The sequence below is a fragment of the Bubalus bubalis genome, chromosome 5, assembly GCF_019923935.1.
Source record: "Bubalus bubalis isolate 160015118507 breed Murrah chromosome 5, NDDB_SH_1, whole genome shotgun sequence".
Taxonomy (NCBI): domain Eukaryota; kingdom Metazoa; phylum Chordata; class Mammalia; order Artiodactyla; family Bovidae; genus Bubalus; species Bubalus bubalis.
In genome coordinates this window covers 12,501-24,986 of record NC_059161.1, presented here as the reverse complement: position 1 = coordinate 24,986, position 12,486 = coordinate 12,501, and the positions used below count along the sequence as shown (strand labels likewise).

Below are 12,486 nucleotides of genomic sequence, written 5' to 3'. Positions count from 1 at the left end.
TGGGTTTCCCTGATCTCCATTTAGGCACTTTTGCCCCAGGTGGTGCTAGTGGTAAAGAACCTATCTGCCAATGCAGGAATTCCATCCCTGGATTGAGAAGATCCCCTGGAGGAGGGTATGGCAACCCATCCCAGTATTCTTACCTGGAAAATTCCCATGGACAGAGGAGCCTGGTGGGCTCTGACAGTCAGACGTGACTGAAGTGACTTAGCACAGCATACCAGAGGATGTTTGAACTGCAGACTCATGTGATTGTTTTGGCTCCTTGGAGTCCCTTGTCATTCCACGTGTACGTTAGGGTCAGCTTGTGTATTGCTTCCTACAGGCCTGGAGAGGGTAACAGGCAGGAAGGCCAGGGGTCTCCAGACCCAGAAAATAGGCTGCAAGTGTCAGACGTTTGTTTCTCTCTCTCTTAAGAGGCAGGAGGAAAGAAACTAGTGTTGCACTATTTCTCTCTCTCGATACAAATTTAAAAGGTTTCTCTGAAAATTCTGTGTTGCCATGACGACTCCTGGCTTCACCTGAATTTAACTTTTCTCAAACCTTGAGCTAAGCAATGTACTTTTCTTATGGAAATGTTTGTCTTAAGTTATGCTAATGTACTATGTATTTACCCAAGACTCTGTCTTCACGTCAAAGGCTCAGAACCAACTCGACAAACCAGTGTTTTACTCATACCTGGTTCTCCTAATCTATGTTAATGAAACTATATATTTGCTTGGAAATCTGCCTTTCTTCAAGATTCATGTCAATCATTTTATGGCCCGGGATGACTCACCTGCTGCCAATGTTATCTCAATGCATGTTGTGGGTGAGGGTCCTGGTGCCATTCTCTGAGACATTGTCTTTCTTTAATTAGCAGACTGCTAGTGGCTATGCAACACCTGGCTAAAGACTAGCAGGGGGTACTCTTTCTTCCCCCTTCTGATGTCTATGTCAGCAGCTTTCTCTATCTCTTTTATAGTTTAATAAAACTTTATAACACAAACCTCTGAGCGATCAAGCTTTGTCACTGGCCCTGGATTGAACTCTTCTACTCTGGAGGCCAAGAATCCTGGCATCTTTTGTGGTTTAGCAACAACCTTTCAGCCTTTTGTAATTCATATTGAATCTTCATTTCAGATTGAAGATGCATTCCATGGTATTGTCAACTGAAGTCTTTCCATCGCTATGGAATATCTGTACATGTATTTAGGATATTTTTCAGCAATCGTGTATAATTTCCAGTGTGCTAGTCTTGTCATCCTCATTACATCCATGGCAAAGTATTTTATTAATGTTGACATTATTGAAAGGGAATTGTTTTTTAAAATTCCTTTTCAGATTGTTATTTGCTAGTATATACAGATAAAACTGTGTAATCATTCATTTTTATCAGTTTGGACAGCTTGATAGTTGTCTTTACTTTCTTTACTTTCTCATAATTTAAGATTACCCTGGCTCATGTATTTACAGTCTCATCCCTAGTCTCAGTCATTTCTTCAAAGAACTGTCCTTTTTTTTTTTTTTTAAACATTACATTATTTTTGACTGTGCTGGTTTTTTATCCCTAGTTTGTCTAGTTGTAGTGAGCAGAGGCTGCCCTCTAGTTGCCGTGCCATGCCTTCTCACTGCAGTGCTTTCTCTGGTTGCAGAACTTTCGCTCTGGAGCATGCAAACTTCAATAGTTGTTCAGGGGCTTAGTTGCCCCTGGGCATGTGGAATCTTCTAGGACCAGGGATTGAACCCATGTTCCCTGCATTGGTAGGCAGATTCTTTACTGTTAGGTAGGTAGAATAGGGAAAAGGAGTCCAAAATGGTGGTGGCTAAAAGACAAGGAAGGAAAAGCCCACGAAAATAGAACAAAGGAAGGTCAAAGGAAGGTCCGAGGACCAGAGTGAAGACCTCAGGTAGAACAAACAGCACTCCTGGCTAAGCCCAATTTGCATAGGGCAGGCCCAGGTGGAGGAAAAAACGTATAAAAGGAGGAGCCAAAGTGCTTTCTCGCTCTTTCTCTCCCACGTGCGTGTGCTCTTTCTCTCTCTCTCACTCTCCCCCGCCCCCCACCGTGCGCTCCCTCACTCTCTCCTCTTCGAATCTTTGGGTTGGCGTGCCCTCACGCTTCGAGGATGCATTCTCCTGCTAACTTCTAAATAAAATAGAGCTGTAACAGTGATTTGCCTAAGAGCTATAACATGGTTTGTCCAAGACCCGAGAGCTGTGATGTGCCGAGGGCTTTAATGTCTGTCGCTCCCAATCTTTGTTGTGACGAGACAAAGAACTGAGGAACATACACTCGCGTGACATCTATGGTGCCGTGACTCGGATTTAACCTGGCTGAAACAACCTCCGCGTGGAAGAGGCCAAGCATAGCAGGATCCCAACTCAGTGAAGCTCCCGCGCTAGAAGCAGAAGGTGAAGAAACCCAGCGCAGGGGAAGGCCCATCGTGCTGGAAACCGGGACAGCAAAAAACAAACTCAGCAGAAAGCTCATGTGGCCCAGTCTCAGATTCCAGAAGACCTCCAGTTAAGGTAAGAGGTCCTTGCTCCTAGAGCTGGAGGGACGCTTACAATCTCTCGTTTCTTGTTTCCTTGAACCTCCTGTGAACGGGCGGGTGGCAGGGGGCACAATTAGGGACTCTGGAGAGGCTACTCCTCAGCATGTCCCAAAGGCGCTATCTGCTGAGCCCCAGTAGCTGTTCCACAAGCCGGTGGAGGTTCTTCTGTCCTTTCTGTTCTCTGTGCCAAGGATCAGACTGTTAGGTAGGTAGAATAGGGAAAAGGAGTCCAAAATGGCGGTGGCTAAAAGACAAGGAAGGTCAAAGGAAGGTCAAAGGAAGGTCCGAGGACCAGAGTGAAAACTTCAGGCAGAACAAACAGCACTCCTGGCTAAGCCCAATTTGCATAGGGCAGGCCCAGGTGGAAGAAAAACATATAAAAGGAGGAGCCAAAGCGCTTTCTCTCGGACTCTCTCTCCCGCATGCATGCGCTCTATCTCCCTCCCTCCCTCCCTCCCTCCCTCCCTCTCTCTCTCTCTCTCTCTCTCTCTTTCTCTCCCCCCCAACCTCCCTCCCTCCCTCCCTCCCCACGCACTCCTCCACTCTCTTCTCTTCAAGTCTTGGATTCTCCTGCTATCTTCTAAATAAAATGGAGCTGTAACACTGATGTGCCTAAGAGCTGTAACACGGTTTGTCCAAGACCCGAGAGCTGTGATGTGCCGAGGGCTTTAATGTCCGTTGCTCCAAATCTTTGTTGTGATGAGACAAAGAACCAAGGAACATACACTCGCGTGACATCTAGTTGCAACCTGAGAGCCAGGCGTCCCCGGGTCGGTGCAGATCCCCAGGCAGGCTGAGGCGTGACAGCCTCCTAGAGATCGAATCCCCAGGCAGGTTGAGGCGTGACAGCCTCCCCAGGATTGGGTCCCTGGGCAGGTCGATGCGTGACGACCTCCTGGGACCTCTGGGACTAGAGGATTCCCGAACAGGTTGAGGTGTGACAACCTTTCGAAGACCGATCCCTAGGCAGGTCAAGGCGTGATGACCTCCTGGGACCCCCCCTGGACTGGAGTTTGAGCATCCCCAAGATCTCCAGTGTGACCAGTATTGGGTAGGATTAGGGGTTGGATATTATAGAGTATTTCCCTCCCAAGGCCAGCTATTTTCTGGTTGTCTCTCCAGAAGATTATAGGGGTAGTCTTGTGGGTCTGGATGGGGCTCAGGAAAAGAGCATGAAACAGGAGGGAAGCGGGCAGAGCACAACCTTTGAAAGAATGACAAAGCACAAGGGTATAATGTAAACCAATTAAAATCAGTTGGGTCCAAGATGACAAGTCAAATTCAAGTAAACCTTAATCCCCAATCTATAAGCCAACAGACACACCCAGAGGTGGCAGGACATCTCCAAGGCACGGTCAATAGAGGGAGGAGTGGGTGGTTCCCCAAAAGCTGGGATGATCCTCCCACTCATTAGCATATGAATTCCACCCCCTCACAAAACATAGCCAGGCCTAATTCCATGGCCCCAGCCCTTGCCCTTGCCCTCTGCAATGGTTCACACCCTGAAGAGTGGCTTCTCTCTGGATCCTAACAACTCCACCTCTTATCGCTTTGTCGCTCAAGCTCCTCTGGCCCTGGGATTTCCGAGGTCAGAATACTGGAGGTTGTGCTATTTCCTTCTCTGCTGCTGCTGCTGCTAAGTCGCTTCAGTCGTGTCTAACTCTGTGCAACCCCATAGATGGCGGCCTACCAGGCTCCTCTGTCCCTGGGATTGTCCAGGCAAGAACACTGGAGTGGGTTGCCATGTCCTTCTCCAATGCATGAAAGTGAAAAGTGAAAGTGAAGTCGCTCAGTGAAGTCGTGTCCGACTCTTAGCGACCCCAGGGTTGCAGCCTATCAGGCTCCTCTCTCCATGGGATTCTCCAGGCAATAGTACTGGAGCAGGCTGCCATTGCCTTCTCCGATTTCCTTCTCTACAAGATAGCGTTTTGAAGATATTTTCTCCTGGATATTGCTTTTGATGAAGGAAGGGGGATGCCTTCCAGGGCTTGAGAGTGGGTTCTTGTCTGACACTTGGAAATGAGTTGTCTGAGGAGAGGAGTGCCGTCCAAGTGAGAGCCTTTATTGGGAAGGGATGCCGGGGCGGAGGGCAGGAGGGTGAGGGAAACGGAGAGAATTGCTCTGCCACGTGGCTCACTGTCTCAGGGTTTATGGTCATTGGGTTAGTTTCTGGTTTGTCTGTTGCCAGTCATGCTGAATTGGGATCCTTCCTGGGGGCACACGCATCACTCAGCCGAGATGGATTCCAGCGAGGAGGATCCTGGGAAGTTGCTAGGACCTCTGGACTGCAGTCTCCCATCTCTTGTTGACCTCTTTTTGACTTCTCTTTTTGACCTCTCTTGTTGACCTCTCGGGAATCCTGGTTGGTGGTAGCTTGTTAGTTCCTTGTTCCTTACCAGGACCTCCTGTTGTAAGATGACTCTGGCAAGTGTTTTCTTTTCTCTGTTGCCTGGCAAGGCTGGGTGGTCAGTGGTTCATTTAACAGTTTGTTTTTGGTTCTCTCGAGTAAGGTCCTCCACAGAGTAAATGTATAAAATTATAAAAGTCAATTTTTAAAATAATTTATATTTATAATTCGGTAAGTTGGTTTTTTTGTTGTGTGTTAGAACTGATCACCAGACCAAAGGTCATGTAGATCTTTTGTTGTTTTCTAAAAATTTTATAGTTTTTTAAATGGAATTACCTTGTTGCAAAGTTTGTGTTTATGTTCATTTCATATGTTTTATTTTTAACAGTTATTTATTTTTAGTTGGTTGATCATTGCTTTACAATATTGGTTTGATTTGTCATACATCCACATGAATTAACCATAGGTGTACCCATGTCCCCTTGCTCTTGAATCTTCCTCCCACGTCCCACCCATTCCCACCTGTCTAGGTTATTACAGAGCCCCAGTTTGAGTTCCCTGAGTCATACAGCAAATTCCCACTGGTTGTCTATTTACAAATGTTGGTGTACATGCATCCATGCTGCTCTCTCCATTCATCTCACCCTCTCCCTCTTGTTCCCCACCCTTGTCCGTAAGTGTGTTCTCTATGTCTGCATCTCCATTGCTGCTATGTGAACAGACTCGTTAGACCCATCCTTCTCGATAACCTGTTTTTCTCTTTTTGACTGACTTTCCTGTTTAATACGCTCTAGGTTCATCCCCTTCATTAGAACTGACTCAAATGGGTTCCTTTTTATGGCTGCATTCCATACAGGCTCTCATTGTTCCTTAGCCACGTTTTGAGGAGGGTCATAGAGCTATTCTGGGAGAAGGCAATGGCTCCCCACTCCATTACTCTTGCCTGGAGAATCCCATGGACGGAGGAGCCTGGTGGGCTGCAGTCCATGGGGTCGCTAAGAGTCGGACAGGACTGAATGACTTGACTTTCACTTTTCACTTTCATGCATTGGAGAAGGAAATGGCAACCCACTCCAGTGTTCTTGCCTGGAGAATCCCAGGGATGGGGGTGTCTGGTGGGCTGCCATCTATGGGGTCGCACAGAGTCGGACATGACTGAAGTGACTTAGCAGCAGTAGCAGCAGCAGCATGGAGCTATTCTGCTCCATTTCAGTTTGGGCTTCCAGTCTGAGTGCTCACAGCAGAGCTGCTTCTGGGTGAGCCCTCTGAGGTCTGCGAGCACGGGGCTGCCCGCTCTTCTCTGGCGGCCCGCAGGGGGCGCCTAACCCCCCTCTATCCTGCGGGTGCAGGACGCTTTACCTTCAGAATCTGCTCGGTGACCAACTGGCGGGAGCTTTGTCTCCTCAGGGCCCTCAGGGCTCGGTCTTTGGGGTCACGGGGCTGCGTCTCGGCTGAGAGGAGTGGGGTTGCCTCAGTGCCCGCCAGCAGGGAGGCGCTGCAAGAGGGGAAAATGAGGACAAAGTAGACGTTTCCTGTGTTCAGCTGACGCCTGACTGGAGGTCCATCTCAGAGGACTCTGGGGAAAGAGCTCCATGTGGAAAATGGTGGGTTTTTAGTTTGATTTCTGTTAGATGATCTAGAGGATGACCAGTGATGTTCTTTAGTGTAGGTGGCCAGTTTTCCTGTCACTGTTTCTTGAGAAGACTGTCCTTTCCTCTTCGCACGTTCCTGGTTTGATTTTCATGAACTGACCACGTGCATGTGGGTTTACTCCTGGGCTCTCTATTCTTTCCTGGAGTCCATGTGTCTGTGTTCCTGCCAGTTCCTCACTGTGGTGGTTACTACAGGTCTGTGATGTAGTTTGAAGTGGGAGAGGAAGATGCCTCCAGCTGTGTTCTTCTTTCTCAGAGTCGTTTTGGCCGTTTAAGGTCCTGTTCAATATTAGCAGTCTAATATTAGGAATATTTCTATTTCTGTGAAACATGCCATTGAATATTATTTGTGATTGCAGTCAGTGTATTTGTTGATGACTTTGGTTGGAATGGACATTTTAATTCTTCATTGTTCCAGTGCATGAGCGTGGAATAGTTTTCTGTTTATTTGTGTTCTCTTTTTTTTTTTTTTTTTTTATCAGGGCTTTCTAGTTTTCTGGCTACTGGTCTTTTATGTCTTTGATTAAGTTTGTTGCTAGATGTATTATTCTTTTTGATGCAATTATAAGTGGGATTTTCTTAATTTTTGTTTCTGATTGTTATTAGTGTATAGAAACGCAAGTGATTTTTGTATATTGATTGGGATTGTAAATTGTAGTATTTTATATGATTGTAAATTGATCCGAAATGATTCAGCTTTACTGAATGTAGTCTAACAACTTTTTGTGAAGTTATGTGGAACATTTTATTTGTAAAACCTGTTCTCCTGCAATAGGTCATCCAGAGGACCCAAGACATGGTGGTTACTAGTGGACTTCCCACAGTACTTCTTCATTCCATGTGGACTCCTTCAAGGGCAGTGAGCATCACAGCTTCCCTTGAAGTTCGTCTGGGTAAGTCTTGGCCTATATAAGAAAGTTTCATGCCTGTCTATTCTGAATTTCTTTTGTGGTATTGACATGGTTGTTTTGAAACATAATTTACTTTCCAGTAATTTAAAATGTATGGAAAACTCCTAGCAATGGGAAAAAGTACTCACATTTGCCACATCATGTAAAATAGTTTATGTATTTTATCCAAAAGGGGTGCCTTCTCCTGCAGAACCAGCACATAACCTCCAACATCAGGAAATCATATGGTTTCTACAGTATAATGTAATCCACAGCCCCACTTCCACTTTTAGCAATTGTTCAAGTGTATGAATATATCTTTTTTTCCATCCTCATCCTTTTTTCTTTGTTTAGAGTGTTACTGAGATTTTCAGTTATTTGGACAAACTTGATGGATTTAAAGCAGACATGGTGAATATGGGATCTGGGTGGCCTTTTCTATATGGATTTTTATTTTTCAACTAAAGGTGGTTTTAATGTTTATTCATGTTGTAACATGTATGAATCTTGCATTCTTTTTTCCCCCATAGTAATTAAAAATAAATAATATGCCATTTACCATTTAGATATTTGTAAGCATACAGTGTTGTAGCAAACAACCTTTCCTTGTTTTGCAAACCAGTTTAATAATGTGCACCTTGTGCATGCTTTGGAGAAACTCAGGAAACTGAGTCAGTGACTGAAATGGCCCAAGATATCACCTTAGATACCATGTTCATCTAAACACAAAACAGGGGCTTCCTGGTGGTCCAGTGGCTAAGACTGGACACTCCCAAAGAAGGAGGCCCAGGTTCATTCCCTGATCCGAGAACTAGATCTCCCATGCCACAACGAAGAGTTTGCATGCTGTAGCTAAATATCTGGCTTGCCTCAACGAAGGTCCACCTGGAGCAGCCAAAGAAAAAAACAAATAAATATTAAAAAATAAAACCAAAGGAAAGGAAGGGTATGGTTGTTGTAGAGATTTATGTCTTAGCTTTCCCTATTGATTAAAAAAAAAAAAGAGTTTCACAAGACTGTCATCCTTCTATCTGGTACATACAGAGGATTCCTTTGAAATGAGATTTCTCTGGTAAATGTGACTCACAGAAGAGCCATCTTGAACTTAGGTTTCAGAGATGATCATGTGTCCTCTTAAAAAAAAAAGTTAATTAGGTCCAACTAATTCTCATGCTGAAGTGGTATATTTTGGGGTAGCATTTGCTCCCCTTCACTTTGGATGTATCCCAATTTGTTTACACAGTCATCTACCGAAGACATCCTGATATTTGAAAGTTTTTAGTTATTACAAGTAGAGCTGTTGTGTATAACTGTGCAATACTTTTTGTCTGGACACTTTTTCAAAGCTGTTTACTAAGTGCTAGACGTGTAGTATTCAGTCACAGGTGAGCCTTGTTTAACTGTGGAAAAATCCATCTATGTTTCTCTGTGGCATGTGGGATCTTCCTGGGTAAGGGATCGAACTAGAGTGTCTTGCATCATCAGGCAGATTCTTTACCACTGAGCCACCAGAGAAGCTCTGCCCCCCTCTTTTTTTGAGTTTCCTGGATCTAATAGGTGTGCAGTGCTACTTCACTGTTGTTTTAGTTTGTAATTTCCTAATGATATGTGATTTTGAGTATTTTTGATATGCTAATTTACTATCTTTATATTTTCGGAGGCCAGGTGTTTAGATTTATACATTTTTAATGATTTTTTTGGTTCTAGATTTGTTGGTATACTTGGAGTACAGTCCTTTATCAGATATGTATTTTGTAAATATATTTTTCTGTGGCTTGTGTTTAAGTTTTGTGAATAAGGTTTTTCACAGTTTAAATTTCTAATTTTTTAAAGTTCATGTTATATATATTTTATATATTTTTTGGATAGACTTTAGTTTTTTTTTGTTAAATTTCATAAGCAAAACTGAGGTACTGTAGACAGTTTTAAGCAAAGCTGAGGTACCATAGATACAGTTTTGCCTTTTGTCTATTGAGAAGTTTGAGTGAGGTTGGTGTAAACTGTAAAATTATGTCTACATTCATTTGATTGGATATGGCTTCCAATTATTTGTATAATTGGTTTTGGAGATATCATGGGAAGTCAGTTTCCCCAAGGGAAACTGGGGTCCATGAAACATGAACTCTCTTCGATCCCTGGGAATCACTTTCTGTTTTTCTGGCTTTGGACTTGACTTGTTTGGATATCTCATACTAGTGGAATCACAGAACGTTTCTCCTTTTTTGGTCTAGTTTATTTCACTTAATATAATGACCATAAGGTTCGTCCACATTGTAGCATTGTCAGAATTACCGACTTTGAAGGGCCGAATCAGATTCCATTGCGTGTCTACCACAGTTTGTTTATGGAGTTGGCTGCCATGGACACTTAGAGTACTTCTGTTTGTTGGCCAGTGTGAATCATGCTGTTGTGACTATGACTGCAGAAGTATGCATTTTTTGAGCCCCTTTTCCCATACCTTTTGGGTACATAGCATGAATTAGAATCAAACTATGTATGTATTCCATGTGTTAGTTTTGGAGTAATTTCTGTAATGTCTTGCACAGTGGCAGCACCATTTAATTTTTTTTTGTATGGTAGAATACTGTTCAAGCTTTTGAATATACCCTGTGTTGCATATTCAGTCAGCCACCAATGGACACTTGAATGGGTTCTACCTTTGAGCTATTGTGAATAATGTCACTATGAATGTTTGTGTACCAGTTTTTGATTGAATTATTAACAAATACATAGTACTATATATGAAAGGCGCTTACTCCTTGGAAGGAAAGTTATGACCAACTTAGCATATTCAAAAGCAGAGACATTCCTTTGCCAACAAAGGTTCATCTAGTCAAGGCTATGGTTTTTCCCGTGGTCATGCATGGATGTGAGAGTTGGACTGTGAAGAAGGCTGAGCGCTGAAGAATTGATGCTTTTGAACTGTGGTGTTGGAGAAGACTCTTGAGAGTCCCTTGGACTGCAAGGAGATCCAACCAGTCCATTCTGAAAGAGATCAGCCCTGGGTGTTCTTTGGAAGGAATGATGCTAAAGCTGACACTCCAGTACTTTGGCCACCTCACGTGAAGAGTTGACTCATTGGAAAAGACTCTGATGCTGAGAGGGATTGAGGGCAGGAGGAGAAGGGGACGACAGAGGATGAGATGGCTGGATGGCATCACCGACTCAATGGACATGAGTCTGAGTGAACTCCGGGAGTTGGTGATGGACAGGGAGGCCTGCCGTGCTGCGATTCATGGGGTCGCAAAGAGTCGGACACGACTGAGCGACTGATCTGATCTGATCTGATATATGAAAGAAATCACAAGGACGTACTGTACAGTTTAGGAAACTGTATTGAATATATTATGATAATGTATAATGGAACAGAATCTCAAAAGGCATACATGAAAAAGACATAATAACCATGATAATTATTGTGCCAACCCTATGAGTTATCATAGCACTACTCACCGTGTATTTATACATGCCACTAAAATATTCACATCTGTAAGTATATTATAAAAAAATTCTATAAAAAATCAAGAATTCAAACAGAATAAATAAACTTCCTGTCATTGCTCATCATCATTTATGCACTGTTACTACCTGTACAACTCATTGTATAAGTGCTAGACGAGGAATTGACATTCGTGTAAACCAAGAGATTGTGAAGGTGTAAGGAAGTATAACTTATTGAATTCCTTAATGAAGGATTATAGAACTCTATGTACATGAAGTGAATGAAAGTCAGTTTAATTGAGCCACATTCTTACTAGAGTGATGAGCTTCCACCCCACCCAATGTTAGTTCACAATTAAATCCCGCAGTCATCTGGCCTCAATGTCTGCTTCCTGCCATCCAGAAAGAAAAGATGAGGAAGTCCTGACAAAACTGATGCTATTTTTGTTTTTTTGATTTGTATTTTATCGTGGGGTTTGGCAAAAAGAGGGCCTAACCTGTTTTTAGAGTTGCATCCCAAGGGTTGCTCTGGCATGTTACATATGTTGACAAACTGCTGATTATTTTCAACAAAGGACAATGATCTGCACTTCACTATCTGTTGCTTGAGCTGGAATAGCAGGCATCCCTTGAATGCAGTCCTTCATGCTGAAGTAGGCACACCTGAAGCAGTAGCATAAAAGGAACACATTTATCATGTAGACATCACATCCCATGCATCTATAATAATTTTTCAGTTATACCACTCATCATTGGAGGAGCTGACTTGTCCCAGTAATAACTAGAGTACCCAGTATAACAGTTCCTTGACTTACGAGTACTTCTTCCAATGTTCTTTCTCCTACTTCGGTCATGAACAGGAGAAGCTGATGGCAGTGGTTCTTGAAATGTATATTGCTTCCAGGTGGCACAGTCGGTAAATAACCTGCCTACCAGTGCAGGAGATGGAAGTGATGTGGGTTTGATCCCTGAGTCAGGAAGATAACAATTCATACACTTGTTTTATGTGAACAAGTTGGATACTCATGAGTTTTTTTCTGCTGTATACAGAAAAGCAAATGCTGTTCAAGGACACTGAAAGAACCCTGATGTTGAAAATCAAATCTGTATTGTGAGCAATGCTTAGAAATCCATGAGTTGACGCATAGTATTATGCCTATCATCCTTGTATTTCCCTCAGTGAAATATTTTGAGAAAAGCTCTTCATTCATGGTGCAGATTCATGAAGAAGCTAAACAGCATTAATCGTTTACACTGACAACTGTGAATTTAAATTTCCTGTGAATCCTATGTGAGAACCACACATACCAACATGATTTATTAGTATTATATATATATATTTTTAGTCCTATTGTATTTCAACTAAAAAAAATCCATATATAATTGTACATGAAGTCAAGACATAAAATCAGTGCAAATACAAAATATTCCATCCTTTGAGAAAGGGAGCAAAAAATCTATGCTTTGCCTGTTGCATTTTTATGTATTAGATCCTTAAGTATTTTATTCACCACACCCAAATGAATGATTCACAAATCTTCAGAGAAGAAAGGATCATTTCTCTTTAACAATGAGTAGTTCAACTCCTCTCAAAGCAAAGTCCTAAGTGAGTCTAAATT

At 42.9% G+C, this 12,486-nt stretch overlaps 1 long non-coding RNA gene across 1 annotated transcript; it reads left to right on the top strand.

The window, feature by feature from the left end:
• The first annotated feature begins 2,004 nt into the window (after positions 1-2,004).
• LOC102409631 lies at positions 2,005-12,199 on the top strand. The gene is made up of 3 exons (XR_006641046.1): positions 2,005-2,511; positions 7,312-7,429; positions 11,918-12,199. It is a non-coding gene; the product is annotated as an uncharacterized LOC102409631 (long non-coding RNA).
• The last annotated feature ends 287 nt before the right edge of the window (positions 12,200-12,486 follow it).